The sequence below is a fragment of the Ambystoma mexicanum genome, chromosome 9 (genome assembly GCF_040938575.1).
Source record: "Ambystoma mexicanum isolate Mex_15411 chromosome 9, UKY_AmexF1_1, whole genome shotgun sequence".
Classification (NCBI taxonomy): Eukaryota; Metazoa; Chordata; class Amphibia; order Caudata; family Ambystomatidae; genus Ambystoma; species Ambystoma mexicanum.
The window spans coordinates 677789217-677805711 of record NC_090931.1 but is presented as its reverse complement, the minus strand read 5'-3'; the positions used below and the strand labels follow the sequence as shown (position 1 = coordinate 677805711).

The window sequence follows — 16495 nt, the reverse complement described above, 5'->3', positions numbered from 1 at the left end:
CTGGGAGACAGACTTAGGCTCGAAGCTAGATGATATAGCCTGGCTGGAGATATGGGCTAGAGACAGCGCCTCTTCTAAAGGTGTGAAATAATGATTGTGCGTTGAAATTGTTATTCCGGCGGTATTACACGCCAGTATAGATCCACCATTTCCAGGAACTGCTCCCCCCCCTACCTGCTGGCGAAAGTGTGGGGCTCAGGGCTTGTCCTTCATATGTGTTGGGAATGCCCTCTGATGCAGGTCTTCTGAGAGAACATAGTGTAACCGATTCACGACATTACAGGTAGTCGCCTACCCGAAGACTATATTGCTGGGTGCTCCATGTGAGCGGATATATCCAAAGCGGGTGTACTAACTAGCAAAGCTAATGACTCACCTGTTGCTGGCAGCACGAACCACTATTGCCCCGTGCTGGAAAACGGTGGAGGGCCCGGACATAGGGTGCTAGTGGGTTAAGGTTTGGGACATATTAGTGGCTGAGAGAGTTTCGGTGCAAAGGAGGGAAAGTTGCTTCAATTTCAGGCAGTTTGGACACCCATACTCAAATTCGACCAAAAATCCCCGGCCTTGAACTTCAAGCCACGTCTGGTGAGACTGTATTTGGACAAGAATGGGGGCAATGGAGTGTGACGGAATAGCAGGTGATGTGGACTGTTGGATACCTGAGGGGTTTTGAAGGGGGGGGACTAGTCAAGCTTGAATGTTGTTTATCGCTATAGCGACTGTTCTTTATTTACATTTGATGTTGATGCTCCAACGTTGAAAATAATTTAAAAAAAGTAAAATAATACCCAGATCTTCACCCTCCCCATATGGTTGAAGAATCTCATGCGGCAGAACTGGTGTTTGCTGGCTGGATGCTAGTTTGTCCAGCCCCTCCAGGAATCTTATGTCAGTCTGGATCTGATGGGTTACCAGGCGGTCGAGTAATGCCTCAATCAGATTAATCATGGGTTGAATGGGAAAATGGGTGGGAGAATCTGGTAGTTTATTTTTCTGGGCTAGTCTTTTTCTGTTTGTCTCTCTTCCCCTCTTTCTCTGCCCTTGAGTTTGGGGAGGCATCGGGGGCTGTCACGTCCTTCCAATCCCATGGACTCTGTCTGCCTCACCTCCCTAGCCTCATAGGAGAGGGCATCTAGTGAATCGTCACGCTTCTCGCCACTGTACAGGAGATCCAGTAACTTTTCCTCTTGTTCTTTAGTAAAGAAGGCTGAAAACAACCTGGCTTGTCTACATGTTCTACTTCTAAAGAAATGTTTGGATGGAGTATCGACATGTCCCAGGGCAGAGTGAATTGGGTACAAGTCAGTCTTTTTTCCAGTAATTTACATTTGCTATGAACCTTGCTTGTAGGTCGGGGTCCCATTGGCAAGGTCTACTAGAACAATAAACCCCATCAGAAGATTTTCCACATTCCCTGTGTGTGGATGGACTAAAGCCTTATGGCAAAACACTCCTCCAAGTAGAGGCTTAAAACCTTGCCTCTTTTAATGCAAGTGAAGGCTAAGACCTGGGCCCTTTTCAAATGTGCAAAGGCAACAAAGACTTATCATCAGGATGATAGGAATACTCCCGAGTTATTGTCTGTGGCCAAGAGACTCCGGTTGGTCTGAGATTGTGAAGAAGTCCACTTCAAACTTATCTACATCATTATATCTCCCAAAATTGTATCGAAGAAGCATGCCTCAAATGAGAAATCATACTGTTGGTCAAGTGTACAATGCCCTTGTAACCAGGTCAGATTCCACCTCTACCAGTTTTCTGAAGGTTGGAGGTGGGCAACCCGGGAAGGTTATTTAGCTTCAGTGTAGTAGCCTACAAAAGAGGCAGCGACAGTGCCAGTTGTTTCTGGTGTTGTCAAAATAGCCAACATGAGACCACTGTTGCCAGTGGAGTAGGATGCATGTGCTCAAGGAAGTCTAAAATATCAGAGAGCTGCACATTCAATAGTAAGACTGTCAGTAGAAAATGTCACGGCTGACTCCTCATGGATTTTGCAGGTCCATGGGCTCTATATGAGGAGCTGTATGTAGGCTTCAATCCATACACAGGCAGGCTAATCCAGTGCCTAATCCCTGTAAATCTATCCTAGTAATAGTAACATCAATCCGGAGGAGAGGTTGCATAGTAAATTAAGAATTGGAGTGAACGCTTTGAAGGTGAAAGGACACAGTTTCACTACCAGTGTACCCTTAGCCAGAGCCATCAATGAGGGAGTCTGAACTTCCTGCTCGTTAAAGAGCAGCTAAAAATAACACATGGCTTACCATCCAGAAGCAGGAAACAATGGAACAGACACACTCCCGAGACAGAGAAACAAACCTATCCTTACTCAAGTCCAACAATGAATTAAGAAAGAACTATGTTACACAGACTATGTCAGACTCAAGTCTTTGAGGCTCAAAAATATTGTAGCCTTCCTCTTGGACATTCCAACACTGGCAAGCAGCCATTGTAGCCCATAGATCTCACACACACAAGAGAGAAATAGCCCTGCGAAGTAGACTCTCAGTATCAGGGGACTTGTTGCAATGTTGAGACGTGTGCATTGCCTGCTGCAAGGTAGCCACTGCTGTCCCAATTATCAAAAACCCTCTGCAGACCATACAGATTACTCTCCACACAGCCCCACCACTTAAAAATCCTCATAAGAGTTGACTTTAACCGCACCGTCGACTACCTCAAGGATCACTCATTCTGTGATCCCCTCAAATAAGGTTTCCAGAGAAAACACCCAATTGAAACTGCTCTTCGCTGTGTCTCTGACATTTTTTAACTACTTACTGTTCAACACTCACCTCTCCTCACACTCATTCTATTTCTTAATCTTTCTGTAGCCTTAGACACTGTTGACCATCCCTCCCTCCTTCAGATGCTCTCTTCTTTGACCGCTCCTTTGACATTGCATGCAACTCTAACGCCACTTTGCCAATACCCCTAACGGTTAGTGATCCAAAAGATCAATCATGGGTCCACGCGTCTTCACTTTCTAGAACTCCTTTCTGGGCAAACTCACCTCATACTTTGGGTCTCACTATCCCCCCTGTACCAATAAAACAAACAGGTTTTATCCTTTCCCTTCAATACCCCTGATGTCTTTAAATGGCTGCCAAACAACCTTACGTCACTGGACGGCTTTACACTGATGGATGCTAAACTTATTCAAGACAGAGGTGATATTTCTCTCTTTGCCTCCAATGCGAACTACACACTCATCTCCTTCCCTCCTGATTTTCTCACTCCCTTGTCCAAGGCTCTAAACCATGGAGTATTCTTTGAAAGCAACTAACAGATCATCACAGCAACTAAAAGATCATCACAGCAGCAGCCGCTGATGCTAGGTTCCTTCTGGCAATATAATGAAAATGTTCCCCCACCTCACCCAACACTCTAATCGCTACCCTTTTGCTCGGCAAACTTGATTCCTGTTTTAAGCAATTCCATATACTTCCCCTCTACTACTCATAGCCCCTAAACAAAGTTCTTAAATTTGCTTCACGTACACTCCTTCTGCACGATCTTCTCCAACGCTGCACACCAATATCACCACTGGTTGGCCCTCTAGGCACAATCGTTCTAATTAAATTTATACCTACCTACAAGTCAATCCATGCATGGTCTTGCTCCCCTCGACCTAGCGGATTGCTGACTCTCTCTGCTACTATCCCTCTAATACCCTACAATTGTCCGGCCCATCTTTAGAATTTCGCTGGTCGAAGTCCAGGGTGGTTGGGCCTTGACATTACCTCTGAGGGCCAATGTTGATTTTGGGAGCAGTGTGTGCCAATCTTTTCTTCCCTTAAAATTAGCACATCCGATACCAACCAGGCACCAGATGGAAACTCCTTTCCCCGATTTTCAGGAGGCTTTGCCTGTGGAGAGGAAATCACTGCTATTTTGTCTCGAACGTCAGACAATATTCGCCTTAGACTTCCAAGTAACAAAGACATGGAGATGCTTGGGAGCAGTGAAGCCAAAACTGGGGGATAGTACAGGAGCCTAATGTTGAGACCCCGAAAGAAAAGGGGACAGACATGTTTGGGTTGGAGGCATTTATGGTACAGGGAAAGTCGGTCCACTTCATAGAACAGCGACTGACACAAGCAGCATCTCTAACACCAAAAAGTTAATAGCATGATCTAAAATGGTGATCCGAGGAGTCAGGAGGCTGAGACCTCTTTTCTATAAGTAGCATTTTTCAGTATAGCAACCTTTGGTTTTACCCGGGTCACTTTTTTTTTTTGAACTTGTTTATTTTTGGTTAGCACACAGGAAAACAAATTAGCATATCAATTCAGCACTTTTTAACAGCATTAACACATAGTTGTATATCCCCAGATACCCGCTACCACCCTTTAGTTCTGGCTGTCTCCTGTGGACTGTCGCTTCGCCAATTAAGTCCGATCCCCAACTCATCAACCCCTGTCATAACTTACACCAATAAGTCTTCCTCATCTATCCCCGAGCTTCTGTCTCCATATCCTGATTCTGGCTATCTTCCGGGGCCTGCTCCTCTACCAATTGAGTCTGTTGCGTGACCAGATATCGGTCCAGGCTTGATCCTGGATCGGATGCCCTAGGTCTCTCTCCCACTGCGACATATATGTTGCTCTGGCTGACAATAGGTTCACCTGGAATAATCGATGCAGCGTCGAGATACGCCCTCGGGCTGGGGGGTCTGCCGTAGTTAATTCCAGGGCGTCCAGGTCTCGGGTGGCAGCCACACGAGTCTGGGGATGTGAGCACCAGTGTCTGATTTGGCAGTATGAGAACCTGTCTGACTCCGAGAGATTAAAAGCTCTTTTGCATTGGGCGAATGCCAGCGGCTGGGTTCCTTCGAATAGTTGGCTTAGGGAGCTAAGGCCTCCGGCGATCCAGTTTCTAAAGTTCGAGGGGGAAGTCCCAGGTGAGAAGGCCGGATTGTGGAAGACTGGAGCTGAGGGGCTCAGGTCTCTCGGGATGCCTCTGGATTTGCGTGCCCAATCCCATGCCTTCAACGTCTGCTTGGTCGAAGATAAAATGGCTGGTCACGACCGCCGCAGCGAAGTCGGAAGGTGCAGGAGAAAGCGCAGGGGGAGAGGTAATCAGGCTTGTTCTATGTCCATCCATTTGGGGCGCCCTGACGCTATGGTCCAAGCCCGGGTGTGAGCTATCTGCACAGCCATTTGGTATCTTTGGAGGTCAGGGACACCTAGACCTCCCTGGTTTGGGGCACACAGCATGGTCTTTCGCGGAATGCAGGCTTTCTTCCCCCTCCATATGAATTCAAATATCTTCCTCTGAATTCGCTGCAGCAGGGGGCGAGGGACTATGATGGGAAGGGCCGAGCAGGCGTACAGAAATCGTGGCACTAAATTCATCTTACAGGCCGTGATGCGACCTATTAGTGATATTTCCTGCGTGAGCCAGGAGTCCAGGTCTTTTTCTAAAGTTTTAATCAGGGGCGGGAAGTTTATCCGGTAGGTGTCTTCAGGATTAGCGGGGATCCGAACCCCGAGGTAGGGGATGGATTTTTCACTTATTGTGATCGTGCACTGGGAACTAAAGGATTCCTTATCTCTTTGGTCTAAGCCTATCCCTAACGCTGTAGATTTCACGAAATTGATGGCAAATCCGGACACCTTTCCGAATCTATGGATTTCCGCTAGGGCGGCTCTCAAGGACTGGGAGGTGCCTGTAATGGTCAGCATCACATCATCAGCGTAGAGCGCGATCTTATGCTGGGTGGGGCCTACTTGGAGGCCTTTGATTCTGGCGCTAAGGGGGATCCGTTGGGCCAGGGGTTCCATAACCATAGCAAAAAGTAGGGGAGAGAGGGGACAGCCCTGTTTGGTGTCGCATGTTAGGGAGATCGGGCTGGTCAGTAGGCCATTCACTCGGAGAAGGGTAGTCAGGGTTTGATAGCTCGCTAATACTAGCTTTAAGAAGGTGGGCCCAAAGCGGAACGATTCCAGGGTAAAACGGAGGAACGACCAGTCCACTTTGTCAAAAGCCTCGGTCGCGTCCAAGGCTAGCAGGGTGAGTTTCTGAGAGTCTTGCCTAGCTATCTCAACCAGGTTGAGGACTCTACGAGTGTTATCCGTGGTGGCTCTGTTTAGAATAAATCCTGTCTGGTCTGGATCTATAATGTCCGGGAGAATCTTCGCTAATCGGTTTGCCAAGACCTTTGAATAAATGTTTGCATCTAGGTTTAATAAGGAGATGGGTCGATATGCCGCGATATCTCTGGGGTCTTTTCCTGGTTTCAGCGCTAGTACTGTGATCGACTCTCATCGATGGGGTTGTTGATCCTGAGGTGGCGAAGGAGTTGAAGAGAGTCGTCCTTGGAGCTAGCAGCTGGGGTCGAAAGAGTTTAAAAAATCGAGGCGAGAAACCATCCGGTCCCGGGGCTCTTGATTTTAAGCTTTTAACAGCCTTGTCGATCTCTTCGCTGGTAATCGGGGCCTCCAACTCTTCTCTATTCGGGGTTGAGAGCTTGGGTAAGGCTGCTTCCTGCAGGTAGGACTGCTGCTCCCCACAGGGTCTTGGGGTAGCCGTCATTGTCTCGGTCAAGTGGGCCTCTGCAATTCTCAATTTATCCCCATCTGCGAACTGGAATGCACCCTGGGGGTCTCGGAGGCCTATAATGGTATTTCTACTCTTGACTCTTGCCAATTTTTCCACTAGACATTTATTCGCCTTGTTTCCTCTGGCATAGTAACTTTGTTTTGTTTTGGTTAGAAGCTGGGCTGTGTCCTCCACGTAATGGGCCTCCAGTTTCCTTTGGGCTGTCTGCAAGGCTCGGTAGGTTCTTGGAGACCAGTTTCTGGCCTTACACGCCGTCTCCGCCTCCAGGACCTTGTCCTCTAGGATATGGCGGGTCTGTTGTTTTGTTTGTGATAGGCCGCTCCTCGGGAGATTAGCACCCCTTTCACCACGGCCTTCATTGCGTCCCATGTATTCGCTGGGGAAGTATCTTCATTTTTATTTTCTTGGAAGAACTGCTTTATTGTTTTAGCCACTACGTCTCTGGTGGCCATATCGTTTAGGATCGGGTCATAGAGAGAACTTCTGCGTCTTGAGGCCGGGTCAGGATCATGAGCTCTTAGCGTTAACATTATGGGCGCGTTGTCTGAGTGGATTCTAGGACCTATGAGGACTTCATCTGTGTATGCCAGGATCTGCGGGGATGCCAGCAGAAGGTCGATGCGTGAGTAAGTTCTATGTACATAGGAATAGCACGAGTAGTCTCGCTCCTCTGGGTGGAGGACTCTCCAGGTATCTACTACGTCTAAGGTTCGGAACAATTTAAGTAAAGCAGTCGCCAAGCCAAAGTCCCTGCGGGCTGGAGGGTGTGATCTGTCCGCTAAGGGATCGGGGACTCCGTTGAAATCTCCCCCGATGATGGTATGGCCCTCAGCAAACAGTAGGAGGGTGCTTTCCAGGGCCGAGTAGAATGCCTCCTGCTCTTCATTCGGGGCATATGCTGAGATCAGTGTGTATAGTTGGCCGAGCATTCGGCACTTCACCGCCACAAAGCGGCCCTCGGGGCCCAGCATCGAGTCCAGGATTTGCCGCTTAAAACCTTTGGTGATTAAGATTGCTGTGCCACCCTTCTTCGTTCCGCTCGATGCCAGGAACTGTAGTGGAAATTGCCGATCTCGGAGCCTCGTGAAGTCAGCTGGAGTCAGATGTGTCTCCTGGAGGAAGACAATGGAAGCCTTATCATTCTGGATGCGTCTCAGGATCGCTTTCCGCCTCTGTGGGGTGTTGAGGCCTCTAACATTCAGTGTCAGGAACCTTAGTTTCTGGTGTGGAGGGGGAGACCCCTGGATGTCCTTTGGGATGGGATTCTGCTCCTCGTGGGAGGTATGGGGGTATTCAGTCTTCATTTCGTGACTCAGGATTAATGAAGCTTTCCTGCGGCTGGGTTTCCTGTATCCTCCAACGGGAGGGTAAACTTTTACATGGGTGGGCCAACTGGGCCCCAATTGTTCTCCCAGCCAACAGGGCTGGGATCCAACCACTCCATAGGGTTGGTCTCCGAGGGTGAGTTGGTGACATACTCCTTGGAGTGGGGTATAGGCCGCTCGGGACCCGCGTCGTTACTGGATCTTGATTTCATCTCTGGATCGGTCTGCGTAAGAGCCCCGGACTGGGCTGTATCATTTTATCTTTCGGCGTCTGAGCCTTCGACCAAGGTTGCTGCTGCTGTCCCTGGGGCAGCCGCTCCGCCTCCCCCGGTGAGTGCTGCGGGGTCTGAGCAGTCGAGGCCTCCGGCAAGCGTGGGTGCAAAATGGACTCAGCGTCCTCTAGGCGGCTGATTCTGCGCTGGGTTCCCTGAAACGTGAATTGGAGAGTGGAGGGGAAGAGCCATCTGTAGCGAATTTGATGGTTCTGTAGGAATAGTGTTAGGGGTCTAAGGGTTCTTCTTTTCTGTAAGGTTGTTAACGAGAGGTCCTGGAAAATTTGCTGGGGGGAGCTCATGAACGAAAGTTCATCTTTGGTGCGGCTAATGGCCGAGATGGCCTCTTTAGTAGCGTAGAAATGGACCCTGGTAATTACATGTGGGGGGCCGTCCGAATCCACCCCCCGTCTTGGTCGTAGCCTGTGAGTACGGTGCAAGATAAGTTGGGTTTTATCCATATTTGGAAGAAGAGCTTGAAAGAAATTGCCAATATATTCTGGCAGCTCTTTGTCTGGGATGGTCGATGGGACTCCTCGGATGCGCAGGTTATTTCGTTGTGCCCTGTTTTCTAGGTCTTCTTGTTTAAATTCCATCACTTCATTCTTGTTCTGCAGAGCCAGAATCTCTCGTCTCATGTCTAGGATCGTGGCGTCGTGGATCTGGGTCAGGTCCTCCACTTCGCCCAGTCTCTGTTCCGCCTCGGTCAGTCTTTGATCCGTCTAATCCATCTGCGTGGTAAGCTCTGACATACAAGATCGGAACACCGCCTTGATGTCCTGTGGAGTTAATTTAAGGGGAGGGTCCGGCTTCTTCGTCCTGTCCGCTGCTAAGAGCATAGTGGAGATGTCCGAAGGTTTGGCTGATTTCGTTGGCTTCGACATTGTGTCGGTATTAGGAGCTCTGGGCTGCAGTGACTGCAATGCTTAGGGATCTCGAGGTGCGGCTTACTGGACCAAGGGGGCCAGAGGTCAGGGTCCCGGGGGGGTAGGGAGACTCAGGTGAACAAGCAGTGCGCCAGACGCAATGAGGATCACTAGGCCTTGCCTCTGTGGCGTTGGAAGGGGGGCCGCAGTGGCGGTGCAGCCAATGTAAGATACTGTAGGAGGATAGGCTGGGGGGGCCTCGGGCCGGGACTCAGGATCCAATATGAGCAGCAGGAGTGGGCCGGGGCGCCCCAGGAAGTCTCAGAGACGGGAGGGGGGGGTCTCAAGCGGGGCACCAAGAGATCCCTGGTCGGACGGAGGGCACCGTCGGGCCTTCTGGGCAGCAGCGGGTAGATAGAACCCATTCAAGTCTTAGGAAGATTGCTACCTCATCAGGGCTCGCTGGGCCGGGCTCAGGAGCTGGGGAGAAGTAGACCGTCAGCTGCTCCTGCGTAGGATCTTCAGGGATGTCAGTGGGCCCGGATTATGGAGGCCTGCTAAAGGAGAGTGGGCCGGGGCGCCCCTGGAAGGAGCCGGGAATCCAAAGGAGGCCGCTCGGCCACCAGTGAAGGCAGGACTGGAGGTACTCCGGAGACGTAGCCTCAGTGCGTCGGTCGGGCCCTTCCTCGGAGCGAGGAGCGTCCGTCTCCCCTCAGCTTCAGAATCCCGGTGGATCCACTCCTGTTGTCGATCCGGGTGGGCGGTTGCCTGTTCCCCGCCGAGGGGGAAGCTATCGCCGGCCTCACCGCAGCTTTCGCTCGACTCCCCAGAAGGGAGCCGCCGCGGCCTCGCGAAGCAGTGTGGGCAGCGGGACCACCGAAATGGGGGGAGGGGAGGCAGCCACTCCATTCCTGGGTCTTCAGTTGACTCGTCTCGGGGTCGGTGGAGGAGGGGGCCACCTATTCGCTGCGGAGCGTGAGCCGGCAGCCCACGCCAGCCTGGGTCCAGCCGCAGGGTCTCCGATCCGCGGCTCACTTCGTTCCGTCCTGGGGACGACGGGATAATTACTCCCTGTCCGCCATCTTGGGAGCCGTGTCAGGAGGCAGGGGGCGCCGGGACAACGGGCAGAATAAGGGCTGGTAATGTGGCCTCCCAGGCAGCAGCCGACGCCTCAGAGATTCACCTTGCTTACGAGCCGAGGCATGCCGCAAACCGACCCATTAAGGTTCATTTATTCATCATCGCCGCGGGTCTCGTACGGAGTCCATTACAGGAGCGGCTGCATCGTTCGCACCAGGCCACACCCCCCTCACTTTTTACAAGCCCATAAACAGCCTTGCAAGGTGTTCTCCAACTGCCTTCGGCATCACCGTCTGACAGGATCCACACTCCTAGGTTCTGTTACAGACACTGACCGATAGCATGTTTCGCAGGTGCAAGGAAGGCATGGTATCAACAGTAAGACAGACAAAAGTGACCATAGTTCAAAGGTGTTTATTGAACTTTCACAAGGGTGAGATAAATGCCTATCTAAACCTAAATCTACAGATGGGAGCAAGCTACAACCATCAAATTATAATAATGCAGTCCTAGTGGAGTCTTGTCAAATTAAAAAGGGCCTATACTAAAAAAACTATTGCTGATCCTTACTACTAATTTACAAATAATGTGGGGTGAAGTTCATGAAAAAGAAAGAAGTGCTCACAGAATGATAAGTCAGGATGATTGGGTTGTTGGCCTCCCTTCCCCACGTTTTCAGCACAGGGCAAGGCGGTTCACTCGAGCCAAGCACACACTCTGGCTTCTGCGGCAAGAGGAAACAGTTCTATTTTCACAGTTCAAGACCTCCTGTGTGCAAGTCTCTTTGCTTCTTGCAAGTCTCTTGACTCAGAGGGCCAGGTGTACACAAAACACCACAAACAATATTTTCCTTGGATCCCCCCTCAGACGGGTTCAGATCCCTTTCAAACCAAAAGTTCAACCTTGGATCCCACTCTTCCAGGCTCAGATCCCTTTCAAACAATAGTTCAAAATATTCTTTCTTGGGTGACTCGCGGTTCACCCTGAATCCCCCTTAGCTGGGCTCAGATCCTTTTTAATTCAAAAGATCCATGTTGGATCCCCCTCTTCCGGGCTCAGAACCCTTTCATACCAATGTCCGAGAGCTCTTTCGCGGTTGACTCAAGGGTCACTCTGGGTCCCCCTCAGCCAGGCTCAGATCCCTTTCGTTTGGTCAATTAGGCTCCCTTGGCCGGGCTCAGACCAGTTGCGATGTACTTTAAACTAAACTATCGAAGACTTTCGAATGTGCACAGGATTTAGCAAGGCACGTTGCATGACCACTTCGATCTCGGTATTCCTTTTTCTCACACTCAACATCAGTTGGATACCAAACAGAGACCTTCGAATGAGCACCCACATGGCGCTGGATCACTCTGTGCACGGTATCTCTTCTCCCAAAGTTGAAACACAAAGTTCAATTACTTCTTTGGTACCAATTATACTTGTGTCGCTCATCGCCAACGCCTCACACACTGTTCTCTTTATGCAAAGCTGTCGCTTGCCACCTTGGTTCAAAACACAAGCTGGTTTGTGTCTCTCCAACTCACCGGCTTTGCAATCTTTTCTGACGCTGCTTTGCTGTAGGGGCCAAGGACAGTACCATGGTGACAATTGCTCCTCCCTGCCGTGGTTATCGATGCGGGAGAGCCCCGGATACCTCTGACACACTTTGCAGGTTTGATCAGCCTTAGTTCCTGGTCTTGGGTTTCTTATTTTCCAAGGCTCACAAAAGTAACGGTCTTTAGAGGTCACGGGTATTTCTCTCCTTGTAACCCTTTCTGTTTTTTTCCCTACATTTCAGACTTTGCCAGAGCTTGTGGGTTAATACATTCTGGGGCGATTCGCGCAAGTCAGACCTCTGTGGATTCCCACAAGTGTCTTCTTTTCAGAAATGCATGGGCTTCAATGTTTTCCTTGGTGGCTGCGATACCCCAGACCCAAATCCGTAGGTTGTCCACAAGAGCAAATTCCTCAAAATCTGCTCTGCCAAAACACTTGGGGTTACCAGTGGTTTAGCCTTTTCCTTTTGGCGCCCAGGTAGGTGCACCCACACATGTGAGGTACCGTTTTCGTCGGGACACCTGTGGGAATGCGGAAAGGCAGGACATGTGTTGTTGGCAGCGTTTGTCAGTGGTTTGGAGGTGGGAAATGTCTGAAAATGGTGTTATTGTTCCTAAATTCTGGACTTTGCCAGGGCTTGAGGGTAATACATTCTAAGGCGATTCAGGCAAGTCAGATCTCTGAATTCCCACAGGTGTTTTCTTTTCATAAATGCATAGTGCCCGTCTGGAAAAATCGTGAAATTCAGCTGTCTGAAAAGACTTGGGGTTGGGGGTGTTTTCGGCTTTCCCCTTGGCACCCAGGTAGGTGCACCCACACATCTGAGGTACCGTTTTCACCGGGACACCTGTGGGAACACGGGACAGTAGGCCATGTGTTGTTGGCGGCGTGTTTCGGTGGGTGAGCCGAGTGAAATGTGCGGAAAATGGGTTTTTTGGCCACATTTCGGACTTTGCCAGGTGTTCTGGGTAATAAATTCTGGGCCGATTTGCGCAAGTCAGACCTCTGCGGATTCCCACGGGTGACCTCTTTTCGGAAATGCATGGAGTTCCGTTTTCCTTGGTGGCTGGGATGCCCCAAGCCCAAATCTGTGGGTTGTTCACAAAGCCAAATCCAGTCTTCCGCAGGGCATTTTATGTACCAGTGGTTTGGCCTTCTCCCTTTGCGCCCAGGTAGGTGCACCCCCACATTTGAGGCACCATTTTTGTCGGGACACCTGTGGGAAGATGGGACATATGTTGTTTTTTCTTGGTTTTCATGACATTTTCATACATTTGCTACTACACTTTGTTACACAACCCTTTCATTTCCCAAATGTGATCTACATTGAGTCGCTGCTTCAGGCACTGCACGCTTTTGTGACCTGCACAGGTCACCTACACTTCAAAAGGTCTGCCTGTGCTCTTTCAAAAAATGTATGCTTGCCATTCCTCACCACATTTGTTTTCCTTATGAACACACGCCAAGTATGTCTGTTTAGGCCGCCAGCATAAAAATCCTGTGTACCATGGTTCAGTTTTTGGCTTGTGGTATTGCTTGTTTTGTGAAACAATATGAAAAATGTGTGATTTCCTAACTGGAAGAGTCGAGGGAATGTAGCGGGACATTGCTTTTCTCAATATTCACAGAAGCCATTACCTTACAGGTCCAACCATGCCGAGTACATACCTTTTTTATCTGTAATTTTTCCAAATTTTTCCCCTATGGGAATTTTCCCCTCATAGTTGTTGCATGAAATGCGCAAATCACCCCTTCCTAAACTTGGAATTTTTTCTACTTTTCAGAAATGTATGCCTTTCTGTCTTCACATTCAGCTTTCTGGCCCTCCTGTTCCATTCCGTCCATGCATGTCCTATTGGAAAAAAAGGGCAAAATCGCCTACCTCTCAAAACACTGATGGTAACCTTATAAAAATATGTTTGTTTGGTTTCCACTCAACCTGTTCTTGAATGCCTGGAAAAAAAAGGTGAATTCAGCACAGCAAACCATTTGTTCCAAGCTCTTACAAGGAAATAACACAGGCTTCCCTGGACATAATTTTATTGGCATTTTCTGAAAATGGGGTCAAATTTGTCCGAGACATCACATGGAACAAAAAAGTTATAAGGGATTGAATGGCGCCATACCGAAATCACCATAAAAGGGCTTGGCACTGGGGGGTGAGGGGGATGGGCAACCATTGGCAGTTAAGGGGTTAAAAATCGAAATTAGATGTGCTCACTTCATGCACTGTTTGTGTCTGTTAGTTTAAAAATCGCATTTAGGCGTGCTAAAAATCCTGCATTGTTTGTGTCAGTTAGTTTAAAAATAGATTTTAGGTGTGCTCACTTCATGCACTGTTTGGGTCTGTTAGTTTAAAAATCGAATTTCGGTGTGCTAACTTCCTGCAATGATTTGTGACTGTTCCTCTTAACATTCAGTTGGCTGCCTGGGAGTTTAAGGGCAGTAATGTGCACTGCAGCACCCCCACCCACCCACACCTATAGCCCTGCCTCTCACTTCCTCCCTCTTGCTCTGCAATGGCACTCTCCATCTCTTCAATCTACTCCAACTGCTACTCTATCACCTATCCACCCTCTCTCACAAAATCTGGACTCAAAACGCATTTTAAAAAAATGACATCCTTGCTGCAAACTCTGGCCTTCCAATTGCAGATACCTATGTCAGCGCATCCTCCAGAGAAATCTTCACTGACATGCTTTTCCCTGTGCCATCTCCAGACCCCTGGACTTCTCATCTCATCTACACTCTCCCTCCCCTTACTCTTCCAATACCATTAATGGCAGCACCAAGTGCGAAGTCCTCTTGGCGGGCTTCTTCTCATCTCGCTGCTGCATGAATGTCTACTTCACAGGCACAATCCTGGTTCAAGGCCCTCAAACCAACCTCCTCTTTGACGGAATCCTGCCTTCTCTCCTCAACTTCCTTCCTTCCCTCCCCCTACTGCCCCCCCTGCTAGACCACCTGTGACTGAAGTACCTCGCCCCTGTACTCCACCTTAATAAAATCCCAAAGGCAGTGATCGCCTCCACCTGGCAACCCTCAACGCACGCTCAGCCAACAAACACTCTGCTGACATCTGCCTTCTCCTTGAAGACACTGACCTTCACATACTCGCACTCACTGAGAACTAGGTTCAATGCCAGCTCAGTGACTTGCTTTGACTCTCTCTTACCCAACAGCTTTAAGATCACTTCCAAGCCTCGACCTCACCGGGCTGGTGGCGGGGTTGCCTTAATCTTCCCTGAGTGGATCCCTTCTTCCATCCTACCCACTCAGCTCTATTCATCCTTTGAGAGCCTAGTATGCAAATTGGTCATCTCTCCCTCCTCCACCCTGACCATTGCTACCATTTACCGGCCTCCAGGCGCATCCTCTCTTTCTCTCGGTGTGGGCTGATTAATGTTCCTCACTACTCTCAACCACCTCCAACCTGGGTGACTAACATCCAATTAGACTCCCTGTGCATAGCATCCACTCTCTTCATTGATCTCTGCACCTCTCTATCCCTCTCCATTCTTCCTTCTGGGCTAACCCACTCTGCCGAACACACGGTGGATGCCCTCATCCACACCAACCTCCCTCTCTCATCTCCTCTGGTCACCCCTCTCTTGGTCTGACCACTCTCTTCTCTCCTCCCACCAGGGTGCCTATTGCCCTGTGAGAAGTCCTCCAAAATCCATGCCAACCTCATTCACGAGCATCCGTCTGATGAAACGAGTGTGAGCTGCTGCCTTCACTTCCACCTTTATTCCCCCTTGCCCACCTAACTCATACTCTGCCTCTGAATATGCTCTCAGCAACCTCTATCTTTCCATTACCAACACCCTTGACATCTTTGTTCCAGTGATGAGCATCCTCCTGAAACCTGCCTCCAAGCGTAACACCTGGCACGACTCCGATCTTGCAGGCCAAAAACGTAAGTGCAGGTTCAACCTCTGACAAACTGGCCTGCCACCTGCTCCAAAGGCATTAACAACTCTATATCTGTGCAAAAAAGGGCCCACATCCAGGCACGAGTATCTGGCGAGTCCAACAACATGGCTGAACTCTTCAAAATCTGCAGGGAACTTGCCAATCCATCCGCAGTATCCTCTGGCCCTGCTCCTTCCCAGGCCCTTTGCAACACACTCGCCACTCACTTAACCTCCAAAACCCAGGACATACTGACCAGCCTTGTCACACACTCTACCGACCCTTCCCTCCCCCATTGCCTCCCCTTGCCATTCACACTCCTCCTTCCTCCTTTGCTTCTGTCTCTCCGGAAGAAGTCACTAGAGTCGTCAACTCCATGAAGGTCTCTTCCAAACAGGTTGTCCCGTGCTCATCCAGAACCATCAAGGACAACATTTCCTCTCTTGCCCCTGCTCTTGCTGATCTCTGTAACCACTCCTTTGCTACTGGTTCTTTTACATCCTCCCTCGAGCACTCCCTTGTGCGCCCCCGCTTTAAATAAACATCAGCAGACCCTTCCTGTCTGGCCAACTATTGGCCCAACTCCATCACTCCTTTCCTGGGGAAACTGCTGGAGGAGTTGGCCATCCCCAACTTAACTCTCACACTGAACTTGTTGGCGGTCTTCACGACCATCAGTCTGGATTCCGAGCATCGAGTGGCACGGAAACTGCTCTTCTGAACATCCTTGAGGAACTGCCTGCATCCCTTGACTCTAACTCCGCTGCTGTCCTCATCCTCCTTTATCTCTCTTCTGCTTTTGACACAGTGAACCACTCCATCCTCATAAAAAGGCTCCATGACACACATGGTATCTCGGAGCGGGCACTGGACTGGCTCACCTCCTTCCTAAATGACCTTCCAACATCATACTGGGCACCTTCTCCTC

The 16495-nt window shown here is 49.7% G+C and overlaps 1 protein-coding gene across 3 annotated transcripts in view; it reads right to left on the bottom strand.

Moving 5' to 3' along the window:
• The window catches only part of NBEAL1 (neurobeachin like 1), a 2018929-nt gene that overhangs the window by 267309 nt on the left and 1735125 nt on the right, over positions 1–16495 (bottom strand). The window lies entirely within an intron of this gene.